This window comes from Tyto alba, unplaced genomic scaffold (genome assembly GCF_018691265.1).
Source record: "Tyto alba isolate M040663 unplaced genomic scaffold, T.alba_DEE_v4.0 Super-Scaffold_26, whole genome shotgun sequence".
In the NCBI taxonomy this organism is placed as follows: Eukaryota; Metazoa; Chordata; class Aves; order Strigiformes; family Tytonidae; genus Tyto; species Tyto alba.
Window position 1 is genome coordinate 772,888 of NW_024881300.1, and position 14,357 is coordinate 787,244.

Sequence of the window (14,357 nt, forward strand, 5' to 3'; positions counted from 1 at the left end):
TCATCTGGTCCAACTGTTTGCAATCGTGAAGAAAACTCATCCACATGGAGTAGATAAGCAGGCACTTCTTTATTCCAGCACTGGGGAACACGGGGGAGAGCTCCACCAAAATGTGTTCTCCAACAGGTACAAAACACAACATATTTATACACCTTTTCAGCCGATTCATGGTTACATAAGTTCCTTTACATAAAAATGCATAGAATAAATGCTTTTTAATTTGACCTTTACAACAATTGATTTTATCAGTTACCTCACCTTATCCGTATTCTTATTCTAAAGTAATCACTGGTCAACTTTACTGATTGTAATCCTTGATATTCAAACAAAAGAGGATATATTGATAGAAGTGATTAGCGTACTCATGCTCTTTCCTGGAAATCGTTATCATATGCAAATGTCTCTAACCCACGCGTGGTTATGTTGCACGGGGGTGCTCTGGTGCACGTCGATAGTCTTCCTCACCGTGTGCACTGACTGAACCCCATCTGTTGCCTATTGCAGGCGTGGTGACCTGGTTCAGGAACGGCACGGCGGCCAACCCCCGGCCGCTCGGGCCATCTGCTCACAGACACCAGTGTGGTGGACGGCAAATGGCGTTTTATTACTGAATGACACAGCCTTATATAGCTTGAGTTTACAACATCACTTCCGTCTGCTTACATCATAAACTAAACACTATAGGGAGAGGGGGCCTACCTTTCCGTACAGCGCGATATCTTCCGGCCGCCAGACCCTAACTACCACATTTCCCCCCTTCCCTATGCTCAAAATAAATGGGTAGAAAAACAATATAAAATACAAGGCACATTCGGTTAGTAACACCTAAGATGGCTAAAATTCTGTTAATATATGTAAATAGGTTAATAAAAACGTAACAAACTCAAGAGGTTATAATAAAAAACTTATACGCAACAAATAAGTAGAAAAGAGAAGACACTTGTTAATTATAGGACATACCTTACATATATAAAAATTAAACAAAGATTAATACCAGTGTTGTGCTCTTAAAGCAGCTGTTGACGTTCTACTAACATTAGATTAACTGTTTCTAATTGATTTTTAACAAACTGCACAAGCCTGTTCTTAAGACCCTAACTACCACACCCATCCTTGCGCATCCTCATTTCATCCTTTGGCTTATTTCCCAAACCAAACCCAGTTTCTTCTGGGACCTATTGTTTCAATTCAGAGTCCATAATGATTTCCACAGTCTTTGAGGCAAACAGAATACATAAAGTATACCTTTTCATGACTAGTCTAGTTACTTACTCCTAGGAACCTTAACATATCCTATGTTCTCACAGCCACTATAACCCTATATATACTATAACCACTCACATAACTAGAAATTAAAATCATATTATAAGTTTCAAATTATTTCATTAGGGTAATTGTAACATGGGGATCGTTGGTGGTCTCTAGCAGACTCTGGCGGTTTTTGGAGAAGAGCCTTCCTCAGCCTCTGTCTACACTTTTGAATGTAGCCTTTGGTTTATGTCTGCACTTTCTTACCTCCTGCCTAGCTTCAGCTAGTTCAGTATTTTTCAGAGGGCCTTAATCTTCAAGGACAGGGGTTCCTGATTAGGAGTCTCCCAATTTACGCAGGAAGCCTCTCCATTTACGCATTCCCCAGAAGGTGTTTATCACGCTTGCCAAGCCCAAGGACCTCTCTGCAACTGACAATATGTTGCAAGTGTTCGACTGATTGCTTAAGTTCTTATACTACCCTAAACATTTTTTTTTCCTTCACTAATTTTCCAACACTATTACTAACACAACTATAAACATTCCTTTAAGACATTGCAAATTTTGTAACCAAAAAGTGAGCCAATCCCACCATGATTGTTTTTTCATCTTTTCCCATTCTTGTATTGCCTTTTCAATAGATGATATGCCTGACTGTTGGATTTTGAAACCGTCAGCTATGTACGTACAAAACTCTTTTCCAGTTATAGCACAGGCACCCCCTTGACTGGCTAGTAGATAAGCTAAGGCCATTCTGTTTTGCAAGGTTACCATCCTAACTTGTAATAACTCAAAGGAGGTGCTATTTAACACTTTGACCATAGGGTTAGCCAGGTGCTTGACCAGGATACTCAATTTGTTTATGTAAGTTCCATATTTTCCCACAGCACACATGGGGCACGTTACATACCAAAACCTAGCTCCTTCGGTAATTACAGGATGGTCGCTGGTGTCTATCAGTCTTTTGCCTAAGAAGCCCGCTCAGTGGGGTTTTTTTTCATATCCAGAAGAGTGAGGCTAGCAAACCCGTATAACAGGAGCCACACCAGCCTGGAGGAAGTCATTCGTATGCATTATCTCCACATATCCAATAAGTCCCCGCCCAGGATCCAAAGGCTATGCTTCTATTTTTCCACATGGCAAATATAAAACCATCCATTCCTATAGTTACATTTTTCCCAGGTAAGTCGTTTTCCACTGTGGCATTACTGGACATAGTAATGTAATATTTACAGGTACTATTTCCAACACTCCATGGGTTCTCTTAATCCACTGGTAATTTTAGGATTGTGAACTCTGGTATTATTGTTGACATTACACCAATTTAAAATTATACTGTTACTGGTTACAGTTTCTTTACCTGCTTGGTAACAAAAGATTCCCTCTTGTGTATGGCCTAGAATGATTATAGGCTGTGGTTTCTCGTAAGGAGTGTAGTTTGGTTGTGGGAAGTCAGTATCACTAAACTAGAATTATTGATCAGGGTGTTATACTTACTGTGGCTCTATATTTAAATCCTAAACATAATTCTGGCCATCCTAAGGGAAAAATTCTCCAGGGAACTCCCGTCCACCCTGTCATTACCTGTGAGCAAATCCAACAATCAGTCATATTCACTGTCTGTGCAAAATTAACTTCCAGATTTTCATATGCATTGTCATGACCGTCTCCATCAATTATGGGCTCTATCCCCACTACACCCCATCCCAGAATACATAGTGTGAGAAATGTCCTCATCTTTTTGTTAGTCTCGTCACAGACACTCTGCCGATCCCACTCTCCGCTGAGGTCCCTCCAGCGGTGGGGCTGGTTTCACCTGAGTGAAAAGTATCCACAGTTCAAGCCTTTCAGCTTTGACTGCTGTGTGGGTGGTCAGGAGAACTTGAAATGGTCTTTTCCACTTTTCTTTAAGAGGCTCATTATTCCAGGTCCTGATGTATACTGAGTCTCCTGGATGATAGGGAGGCACTGGAACGTCCGAGGTCAGCGGGGAGGCTAAAACAACAAATCTCTGCAAAGATGAGAGTACTTTTCCTAAAGATGTTACATATTCCCTTAAACCATAGTTCCCCATTATATGACTGTCCCCTGGAAAAATGGTTATTTGATAGGGCCTTCCGTATAGGATTTCATAAGGGCTCACCTTTTCTTTGGAATTTGGTTGAATTCTTATTCTTAATAGGGATAAAGGAAGAGCCACCAGCCATTTAAGTGATGTTTCCTGGCAAATTTTACTAATTTGCCTCTTTGGGCTCTGATTCATCCTTTCCACCTCCCCACTAATTTGTGGTCTCCATGGGGTATGTAGATCTCACTTGATTCCCATCATTTTGGATAAGTTCTGCACCACCTCTGCTATAAAATGAGGTCTTCTCTCTGATGACATTCCCAACGGAACTCCGAATCTGGGTATTATTTCTTGTAATAGGTTTTTTGCTACTTCCCTAGCTTTGTTGGTGCGACAGGAAAAGGCTTCAGGCCATCCTGAACAGGTATCAACCAACACTAGCAGATACTGATATCCCTCTTGTTGAGGTAGTTCTGAAAAATCTATTTGCCAGTAGTCCCCAGGGCAAGTGCCTTTTTTTGTGCTTCCTATAGGGGGTCTCTTGTATGAAAGTGGGTTATTCTGTAAACAGGTTTTACACTTGCTGACCACACTTGTAACAATTCCTGCCATTCTTACGCTGAGCACTTGGCTTTTTAAGCTGTCCACAACAGCGTCTGCCCCCCAGTGTGTTGCATTATGTTTATCTTCAGCTAACTGTTTCATTACAGCCTGTGGTACTATGACTTGTTTATCTATAGTCACCCACCATCCCTTGGGATTTCGATGAGCTTTTAATATTTCAGCTAATTGATTATCCTGGCTCTGATATTCAGGTGCCCCTTTCAGCAGGTTTACCTGTTTGGATGGTACAGCAACTAAAATGCTTTTCTCTGCCACCTCCTTTGCCATTTTATCTGCTAATCGATTTCCTAGATTGACTGAGGTATGTCCAAACTGATGGGCTTTGCAACGCATAACGGCTACTTCTCTTGGTAACTGGACACTTTCTAGTAATTTCTTGATAAAGTCTCCATATTTGATTGGTGATCCTTGGGCTGATAGTAATACTCTTTCTTTCCATGGCTCCATGGGCATGCACTACTCCAAATGTATATTTGGTGTCTGTCCAGATGTTGGCTCTTTTTTCTTTTGATAGTTCTAATGCCTGTTGTAATGCTATCAGTTCTGCTTTTTGGGCTGAGGAGTTAATGGGTAAAGGTTGAGCTTCCACAACCTCAGTCTGAATTACCGCTGCATGGCTCGCTCTTCATTTTCCTTCTCACATGTAGCTGCTACCATCTGTAAACAGTTCTTCCTCAGAGTCCTCTGTGGAGTATCTCTTAAGTCTTCTCTGCTTGAGTATACCTGTTTGATGGTTTGGAGACAATCGTGTTGTAGCATTCCCTCCCCTTCAGACACAGAATCTAAAAACATTGTGGGGTTAAGAACAGTAGTTATCCTTACTTCCACATCTTCTTGCTCTAGGAGGACTAGTTGGTACTTTAGCCTCCTGCCTGGGGATAGCCAGTGGCCCCCCTTTTGCTCCAGTACAGAAACCACCATGTGAGGCACATAGACAGTCATTTTCTTTCCCTGTGTCCATTTCTGGGCTTCTTGAATTAGTAGAACGGTGGCAGCCACAGCTCTCAAACACACTGGCCATCCTCTGCTGACATTATCGAGCTGCTTAGAAAAATATCCTACAGCTCTTTTCCCTGACCCGGCTCTCTGAGTTAACACTCCCAGAGCTTGATGGAGGCTTTCATGCACAAAGAGTTCGAAGGGTTTGGTTAGATCAGGCAAGCCCAGGGCTGGGGCAGCCATCAAAGCCTTTTTTAGGGTTTCAAGGGCAGATCTGCACTCAGGAGTCCAGTGCAGTATCTCCTGTGACTCTCTGAGCATGTCATACAATGGCTTCACAATTAATCCATAACTAGGAATCCACAGTCGGCACCACCCGGCCATTCCCAAAAAGCTGCGTAGCTCCCGCACCGACTGTGGTTCTGGTGTTTGGCAAATCGCCTCCTTCCGCTCTGTTCCCAGGCTCCGCTGTCCCTGTGAAATGGTGAATCCCAAATAGAGGACCTGGGTCCTTGCTATCTGTGCCTTCTTCTTAGACACTCGGTAGCCGGCTTGCCCTAGAAAATTTAACAAGCTAATCGTTGTCTGAATGCACTCGTTCTGGGAGGAAGCAGCTATTAGAATGTCATCCACATACTGAAGGAGAGTTATGTTCTCATTTTCCTTTTTCCATATTTCCAGCTCCTTTGCCAGCTGGTTTCCAAACAAGGTGGAACTATTTTTGAACCCTTGTGGCAACACAGTCCACGTGAGTTGTGTCTTTCGTCCTGTAGTCGGGCTTTCCCATTCAAAGGCAAAAAGTGCCTGACTGTCTGGCTCCAGAGGTATGCAGAAGGAAGCATCTTTGATGTCCAATACTGTAAACCATTTATCATTTTCTTTGAACCTTGTTAATAGGGTGTACTGGTTAGCTACCACTGAGTGTATGTCCTTCACTATCTGATTAATAGCTCTAAGATCTTGTACTAATCTGTACTCGTCCGAATGGGGTTTCTTTACTGGCACAATGGGAGTATTGTAAACTGATTGACATTCTACTAGCAATTTATATTGCACAAACTTATTAATCAATTTTTCTAATCCCCTCCTTACTTCTAATTTTAAAGGATATTGCTTTTGCCTTACTGGTCGTGCATTAGGTTTCAGTTGTATTCTTACTGGCTCTGCTGATCTTGATCTCCCTGGAATATCGGTAGCCCAGACTAATGGTGTGACAGCATTTTCTACCTCCACTGGAATTTCTTCTTCCACTTTCAGCTGCTGCAACATAAGAACTTGGGCTTCCAGTGCTTTTCTTTCTGGAATATGTACCTGTATTTGTCTGTTATCAAACGTCACACGAGCGTCCAATTTACTTAATGTGTCCCCGCCTAGTAGAAGCATCAGACATTCTGGCATATGCAGAAATTGATGTGTTAACCAATTTTTACCTATTTTGAATTTCATAGGTTGAAAGAACGGTCTATTCTCCCTTTTTCCTGTGGCACCAACTACATTTACAGTGTCTTGGCTGAAAGCCCCTTTGCAGGTATTTAAATCGGAATACGCAGCCCCAGTGTCTACCAGAAAATCGACCTCCTTGTTCCCCAGTGTCGGTGTAGCCAGGGGCTCAGCTGGGGATGACTCCCCCCGCCCTCTTAATGCCTCATCCGGAGTCATCAATCTCACAGCATGTTCAGGCATAGCCCCCCCGGCTCCTTCCCTTCTCGGGCATTCCCTCTGCCAGTGCCCTCTTTCCTTGCAGATAGCACACTGGTCCCTACCCAGGAGCCGGCACTTATACCCATCCCTTCCAACTCCACCTCGGCCCCAGCCCCTGTAACCCCCTCTCCATGTCCCTTGTTCTGTTAATACAGTGATTAATCTCCTTTCCCAATTCTCCTCAATCACTTCCCTGCTGTTATACACTTTCCAGGCTGCTTCCAACAGCTTATTAAAGTTCCTCGAATCCTCCCCCTCCAGCTTTTGAAGTTTCTTTCGGATATCAGGGGCTGACTGCCCCACAAACAGAGTAACTAATTGCAAAGCATCCCCTTCCCTCTCAGGATCCAGATTTGTATGTCTCCGGGCTGCAGACATTAATCGCTCATGGAAATCAGAGGGAGACTCCTCTTTCCCTTGTATTACCTGATACAATTTGGACAGATTAAGAGCCTTTGGGATGGCATGTTTCATACCAAACACTAATAACCTCTGATATTTGGTTAATAATTCTATCTGAGCCGGGTTGTTTGGATCCCCTCGGGGATCCACTGGCAGGAAGTGATCATTTACATTTCCCGGTTGAGCGTTCTGGACATGTATTCTCTCAGCCTCTTCTTTTGCTTTAGCTATTACCATAGTTCTTTCATCAGAAGTTAACAGAGTATCTAACACTACCTGGGTATCATTCCAATCCAGATCTTGGGTTCTGATTATGGTCTCAAATACCTTTGATACTTTCTCCGGATCCTCGCTGTATGTCCCTGCTAATTCCTTCCATGACCTCAGGTCAGCTACTGAAAAGGGAACTTTAACTGTAACTGGCCTGTTACTCCCTACTTCTTGCTGAAGAGGGTCATGCAGTACCTCCTGAAGTTCCTTTCTTCTCCCGGTTCTCCCCGCAACAGGACTAAATCCTCCTTCTTCAGAACTTGAATCATTTTCGCCTTCTCTTCTCAGCCCCTCTCGCTTTGGTGACTCCTGCCTCCCTTGTCTTGGGGCTACCAATAAATCCACGTCCTCTCCCCCCGACTTTCCACTTTTAATACAATGCTTTCCAATACTAGATGCCGAACAACACGTCTTTAGTTTCTTTTCCCGATCCTTTTCTAAAGCTAAAACCATAGGGTCATTTGGCATTATACCACAATCTTTTTGCCATTCAGGATGATTTCGCAACAAAAAGAACAAATCAACATAAGGCAATTCCTTCCATTTCCCTTCCCGCTGGCAAAACAACATTAATTGTAATATAGTATTATAATTCAAGGTCCCATTCTTTGGCCACTTCTCTTTATCATCTAAAATGTACATTGGCCACCAATGATTACAGTACTCAATTAATTTTCTTCTGGTAAAAGGATCACTTCTAACATATTTTTCATGTTTTAATATACATCCCAAGGGTGACCTTTCCAAGATACCTCCCTCAGACCCCTTAGACGAGTGACTGGACCCCATACTGGAACACAATAAACAAATGATATTAAAACACAATAAACAAATGATGCATACAAAACCCACAGCAATGTCTAACAGAACAAATAGAACACAAAATACAGAATTATAGTTACAAAACACCACATTAACCCTGGCTAGCACTCCGGGCGACCCACAGTTACATGTAATCTAGCCTGCTGTCCCGGACTTTCCTTAACAGCCTGGTCCTGCGGGAATTTCTCCCGTCCCGTCTTACAGACAGGCTTTTCCCGGTGGGACTGAACCCGCGATCTTGGAATTACCTTTAGCGATGCCTTTCATAAAAACCAGGGGGCTTACGCTGAACTCACCGGATCAGGGGATCGGAGGATCTCCCCGAAAAACACTTCAGTGGTGCCGGAGTCCTCGCGATCCCGTGAATCCATTGAGCTTCAGGCAGTGTCCCACCGGAGTCACCAAATTGTCACCGAAATCGGGAATGAAAACTCCTTAACGCTGGGTTTAGCATTAACGAGCAGGCATTGCTTTATTCAGCCGGGGACACGAGGGAATCGTTCCACCTAACATGTCCGCCGTACCTTACCTCAACCAAGGCTTATATTGCTCTGTTACATACATATGTATCAAATTTCCCAGGCTAATTATCATATTTACATAGTAATTACGCATGTGGTTTGGGTCCCTGCAGAGCTCCCATGGTGGTCGCTGATGGTCTCTAGCGGTCTCTGGTGGCTTTTAGGAGAAGAACTTTTCTTGAACTTTGAACCTTTGAATTCTTCTTCCTTAGATGGTCGGGGGTTGGCTGCCTTCCTTTACGCTTTCTGTGAGAAACAAGCCCACGTATATATATAAAAAAAAGGTTTTATTGAGGACAAAGGTGGAGCAAAGAATCCATGGCTGGGTGCAATGGTGCACTCCCTCCTCAGCTGGGGCCTCTTTTTTTAGTTCCAGTCCTCCTTTTTTTATCTGCATAGTTCCTTCTTCTTGTTTTTTTCAGGGCTGTCTCTCCCTGCACTTTCCCACTGCTTCACTGCTTCTTATCACAAAACAGGCAGCTGCTGAGCGGGGGAGGCAGCTGCAGGGTTATAGGTAGGTAACCTTCGGTTTAAATGCCAAATCAAACAAAGAACGGTGCCACGCAGCCAAGCCAAGCAACAGGTCCAGTCTCCTTCCCATCCCCGTGGTCTCCGTGGTCCTCCGGTGGGGGGGATGAAGTCCAGATTCCTCTTCATCAGGAGCTCTTCGTTTAACCCTTCTTCTGCTGGCTTCCATTCCTCTTTACATGATACCTAACCACAGACACCCCCCCATCCCTTGCTTGCCCAACTCCCCACAATGCCCAACCATGTGCCTAACTTGGGATCAAAAAAGCCTTGCTTAACTGTCATAATTTTAACAACACTAATTTTTAATAACAGCTTTAGCCTAACTCGATAAAAGTAATTGTTTAATTACTTTTAGCAAAAGCAAAATTCTTCTGTTATTTATCACACTTTCTTCTCTCTTGCCAAGGTTCAGCCAGTTCATCATTCCTTAGAGGGTCTTAAACTTCCAGTGATCTGAGGAAACACTAACCTGCTAGCCCCCCCCTTCAGGGGGTGGTCACCAGATGGCCTCCATGAAGGGTGGTAACTCCTTTGCAAAGGAGTGAAAGAATAACAGGATGGGCCATCTGATGGCAATGGAATGAGAGACAGCACCAGCCATCCCTTGTCCTTGAGATAAGAAAGAAACTAAAACCACCGAGCCATAAAGACAAAGGAGCTGCAAATTAGCCCAGACCTGAAGGACAAGGTGTACGTGAGCACAGGACTGAGTTGGTGCAGAAATAAGGGTCAGCGAGCGAGCACAGTGAAGAAGACTACGAGCCTTCATCTGCAGACCCCTGCCCACCACCACCAGGGAGCACTGCGCAGGCGTGACGGGAGGGATTTGGGGTGGGGTGGATACGTTAATGATTTCTCAGAACTGATTGTAATATTCTCGTGATTGTGATGCATATGTATTAGAGTAGATGAATATGTAACGTTTTATACAATAAAAGGGAGCCACTTTCGGCTCCAGGCAGCGCACGCTTTTGGAGGAATGATTGCCCCGTGCGCCCAGCGCTGAATAAACATATCTACTTTATAACCTTACAGGTTGTAAAGTTGTTATTCCGCGTGTCACCAGGACAGGAGCTTCTGAATAGGAGTCTTTCAATCCACGCATTCCCCAAGCTGTGGTTGTCACTGCTCACCTAGCTCAAGGACCGTTGTGCACCAGGCAGTTCCAAGAGCTGGGCTGATTGCTTAAGTTCTTATTTAACCCTTAGCGCTTCTCTTAAACTTTCTATTACCCATTTTCCAGCCTGCTCACACCTCAAACAAGGCTGCTGAGAGCAGAAAGGGCTAAAACTCACACTGCTCTGTGGCACAGAGCGAGCTGTGCAGCTGCATGTGCGCTGGACCGGGGCCTCAGAGCTCCTGCTGCCTTAGGGCAGAGCCCTGAGACCTTGCTGGATCTGACTGCAGAAAACAGACTCCAAAACCTGTAAGGTTGTAAAGTAGGTACGTTTATTCAGCGCTGGGCAGCACGGGGGTGTCGCCCCACAACAATCGCGTGTGCCTACCGCGGCTGTTCGCCTTGTATTTATGCAGCAAAGTGTTGCTTATTCAGGAAACACCTGTACGTATTCATAAGCTCTCCCCGAAAACGGCAGCCTTTATGACAATGAGTTCCAAGAAATCATTTCCATAGTCTCATCCTTTGACGCCTCCCGGCTGCGCAGGCGCGGTGTCTCCTGGTGGTCGAGGGCCGGGGTCTCGGCGAGGAAGGCTGTATGTCCTCCTCACTATGCACTTTTCACCTTTTCTTCAAAACTTGCTCACTGCAGCTCCTTTCACAAGGTCAGCAGGACCGTTTTACTTTTTCAGCAAGTTCCTTATGCTAGTTCCTGTTTAAACATCTTACACAATGGCTAAGGCTATAGATATATGGCTTAAGCTAAACAATGGCTCTGCTATTAACCCTCAGGTGTTAGTTCCTTCTATCAGATCTGGCCATTGCATGTCTTCCATCTGATTCGGAGAATAAATAGTTAAATGTTAGTGCAATCTAGGGTAGCTCAGCAAATGTCAGGGCCTTCGTGGAGGTAAGGAAGTAGCCTTGAGCTGTGAGCACAGTGTATAAGATAGCAGGAACCACCTGCACGCAAAAGAGGAACCTGATTGTCTTTGTGAAGCAACTATCTAGTTGGTGAAGTTTTTGTGCCCAGTACTGTGTATTACGTGTTGAATTACTTTGGTCGATTTTATACGTGTAGCAAATGATCAGTGGCTTCCGATCTAACATTTTCAGTGCCCCATACATGGGGATCTTTCATGTAACCCAACCTTTGTCCTTTAATGCTTTAGTTGTGGGCAGGACGTCTGGGTGGAATTTGGAGACAATTTTTGGTGTGACAAATGTCAAGGAATTTGGTCTGACTGGGATAGAACTGAGCACTCGGGTGAGCTTGAAGGATCCTATTGTGGGAGTTTGGAAAATATAAAGAATCAGTAAAACTCTGACAGATTCTCAAAACTTAAAGTATGGGTGGAAAGCAGAGTGGGGGAATTTCAAAAAAGAGCCCTCTGGGCTGCATCTTAGCTCATTGGAAGGAAATCAGAGATACACCAGGCAAAAATGTCAATAAAAAAACCTTGATAAAGTACTGCAACCAATGGTGGCCCCTGTACAAATTAGATGATAATGAGAAACGGCCCCTTAACAGAACCTTGAATTATAATACCTTATTACAAACAATGCTGTTCTTAAGAAGAGAGGAAAAGTGGGATGAGGTCTCATGTGCAGATATGTTTTTCACCCTCCGGAATCACCCCAAGTACCAAACGGACTGTGGATTAACAAGCCCACAAGACCCAACGGTTTTGGCTTTAGAGAAAGAAAACAAGAAAGAGGGAAAAGGCAAGTTAGAGAGGTGTTGCTCAGCACGCAGTATAGGTCAAAGATGCACTAAGTTCGGGAAAATAAGGGGTCCCGAAGGGGGAGACCTGCTAGAACATTACAAGCCCCCAGTAAAAACACAACAAGAGGAAAGTGAGGTTCTGATCTGGGAACCCCCCCGGTAGCCCCATCTCCTCTTACACTCAGAGTAAAAGGGAAAAGGTGATGATACAAGCACCTCTGAGGGAAGCAGTGGGACAAGGGGGAGAGTCTGTTTTAATAAAGGTCCCCTTCTCCTCATTTGATCTTGAAACATGGAAAAATGTGGCCAAAAATTACTGGAGTGACTCTTTGGGGGTGGCCAAACACTTCCAGTTCTTGATAAACCAGCATAATCCTGACTGGAATGATATTCAGTTGTTATTAGATCACATGACAGAAACAGAGAAACAGCTAATATTGAAATCAGCCCAAGACCTGGCTAGTGACCATCTTAAGGATACGGAGGAGGACATAAAAGATTATTTCCCCTTACAGGATCCACATCGGAGCCCTAATAGAGGAGCACATATGAAGCTACTAAATACATACAGAGATTGGATAGTAAGAGGAATGGAGCGGGCTAGCCCCAAAACAATTAATTGGTCAGCTTTATATGCTGTTTGACAAGCCCCAGGGGATACCCCTTCGGAATTTTTAGATAAATTATGAGACACTATGAGCAGACACACCCCTCTGGACCTGGGATTGGGAATAGGAATTCAACAGTTAGTGTCTCTGTTTATTGGGCAATCAGCAAGTGATATCCAGAAGAAGTTGCAGAAATTAAATCCCGCAGAAAGCAGGCTGGAGACTGTATTAGACGATGCTTGGAGGGTGTTTAGCAACAGGGAAGAAGATAGTTAAAAGAGAGACCAGAGAGCACTGGTAGCGGCACTACAAGAAAATAAAGAATCGAGGAGTAGGGTGCCTGGAAGGCCTTTGAGAAAAGACCAGTGTGCATGATGTAAACAGAGGGAACATTGGAAAAATGAGTGTCCAGAGAGACAGGGAAGGAGAGGAAGAATACAGGCACACGTCAAAGAGGATTGACGGGAACCTAGGGAATCTACCCTGGTGTAACCCCACTGGTTACACTAAAGCTAGGGAAGAGACAACAGAGAACAGAATTTCTAGTAGATACTGGGGCAACATTTTCAGTTTTGAATCAAGCCTTAACGCCTATGGATGATGATTTTGTGATGGTAAGGGGAGCTACTGGCCAAAGTGAAAGGTCGTACTTTTTAAAACCTCTTAAATTTAAATTGGGTAAGCAATGGAGAATACATAAATTCTTAGATATCCCTAATTTGCCAAACCCCCTATTGGGCCGAGACCTAATAGAACAATTAAAAGCAAAAATAACATTCGAGGAGGGAAAAATAGAATTTCAAGTAGGGGATGACCAACCAGTTGAACTTTTGAGTCTGGCCCTTATAGATACTCCTGTTAGCCCAGGAGTACCTGAGGAAGTCCAGAACCAAGTATACCCAGGGGTGTGGGCCTCGGAGACACCAGGGAAAGTGAAAAACCCCTCCCCAATAATAGTCAGACTTAAACCAGGAGTGCAGCCTGTAAGAGTCAGACAATACCCCCTCAGGATGGAAGATAGGACAGGAATACAACCAATAATTGACCGGCTTATCAAATATGGGATGTTAACAGAGTGTGAATCTGAGTACAACACTTCTATCTGACCGGTCAGGAAACCAGATGGGAGTTATCGAATAGTACAGGACCTCAGAGCTATTAGTAAGATTATTGAAGTTCTGCATCCTGTTGTGGCAAACCCATACACATTATTAACTAAATTGTCACTCAGATTGACCTGGTTTACCATACTGGACCTGAAAGATGTCTTCTTTTGCCTACCTCTGAGCCCAGAAAGCCAGGTGTTGTTTGCATTTGAATGGGAAAATCCCGACTCCGGAAGAAAAGCCCAACTAACATGGACTGTGCTGCCACAAGGATTTAAGAATAGCCCCACTCTTTTCGGAAACCAGTTAGCAAAAGATTTGGAATTGTGGGAGTGACCACAAGGAGTTGGAGTGATATTACAATATGTGGACAATTTACTGATAGCCACAGAAATGAGAGAACTATGTATAGTATGGGCAGTCAGTCTGCTAAATTTCCTTGGACTTAAGGGCTATCCAGTCTCTCCACAGAAAGCCCGAATAGCCCAACAGCAGGTGACTTACCTCGGATATGAAATAACTGCCGGCCAGAGGTCTCTAGGCACAGCAAGAAAGGAGGCTACCTGTCAGAGTCCTTGACCACAGAGAGCTAAAGAACTCCCCACGTTCCTAGGAATGACAGGATGGTGTTGCCTATGGATATATAACTACAGACTCCTGGTAAAGCCACTCTA

The 14,357-nt window shown here is 44.1% G+C and overlaps 1 long non-coding RNA gene across 1 annotated transcript; it reads right to left on the bottom strand.

Moving 5' to 3' along the window:
- Positions 1-50: 50 nt before the first annotated feature.
- On the bottom strand, positions 51-8,636 carry LOC122153906. The gene is made up of 2 exons (XR_006165764.1): positions 8,371-8,636; positions 51-3,243 (listed from the first exon to the last, which is right to left on the bottom strand). It is a non-coding gene; the product is annotated as an uncharacterized LOC122153906 (long non-coding RNA).
- Positions 8,637-14,357: the final 5,721 nt, after the last annotated feature.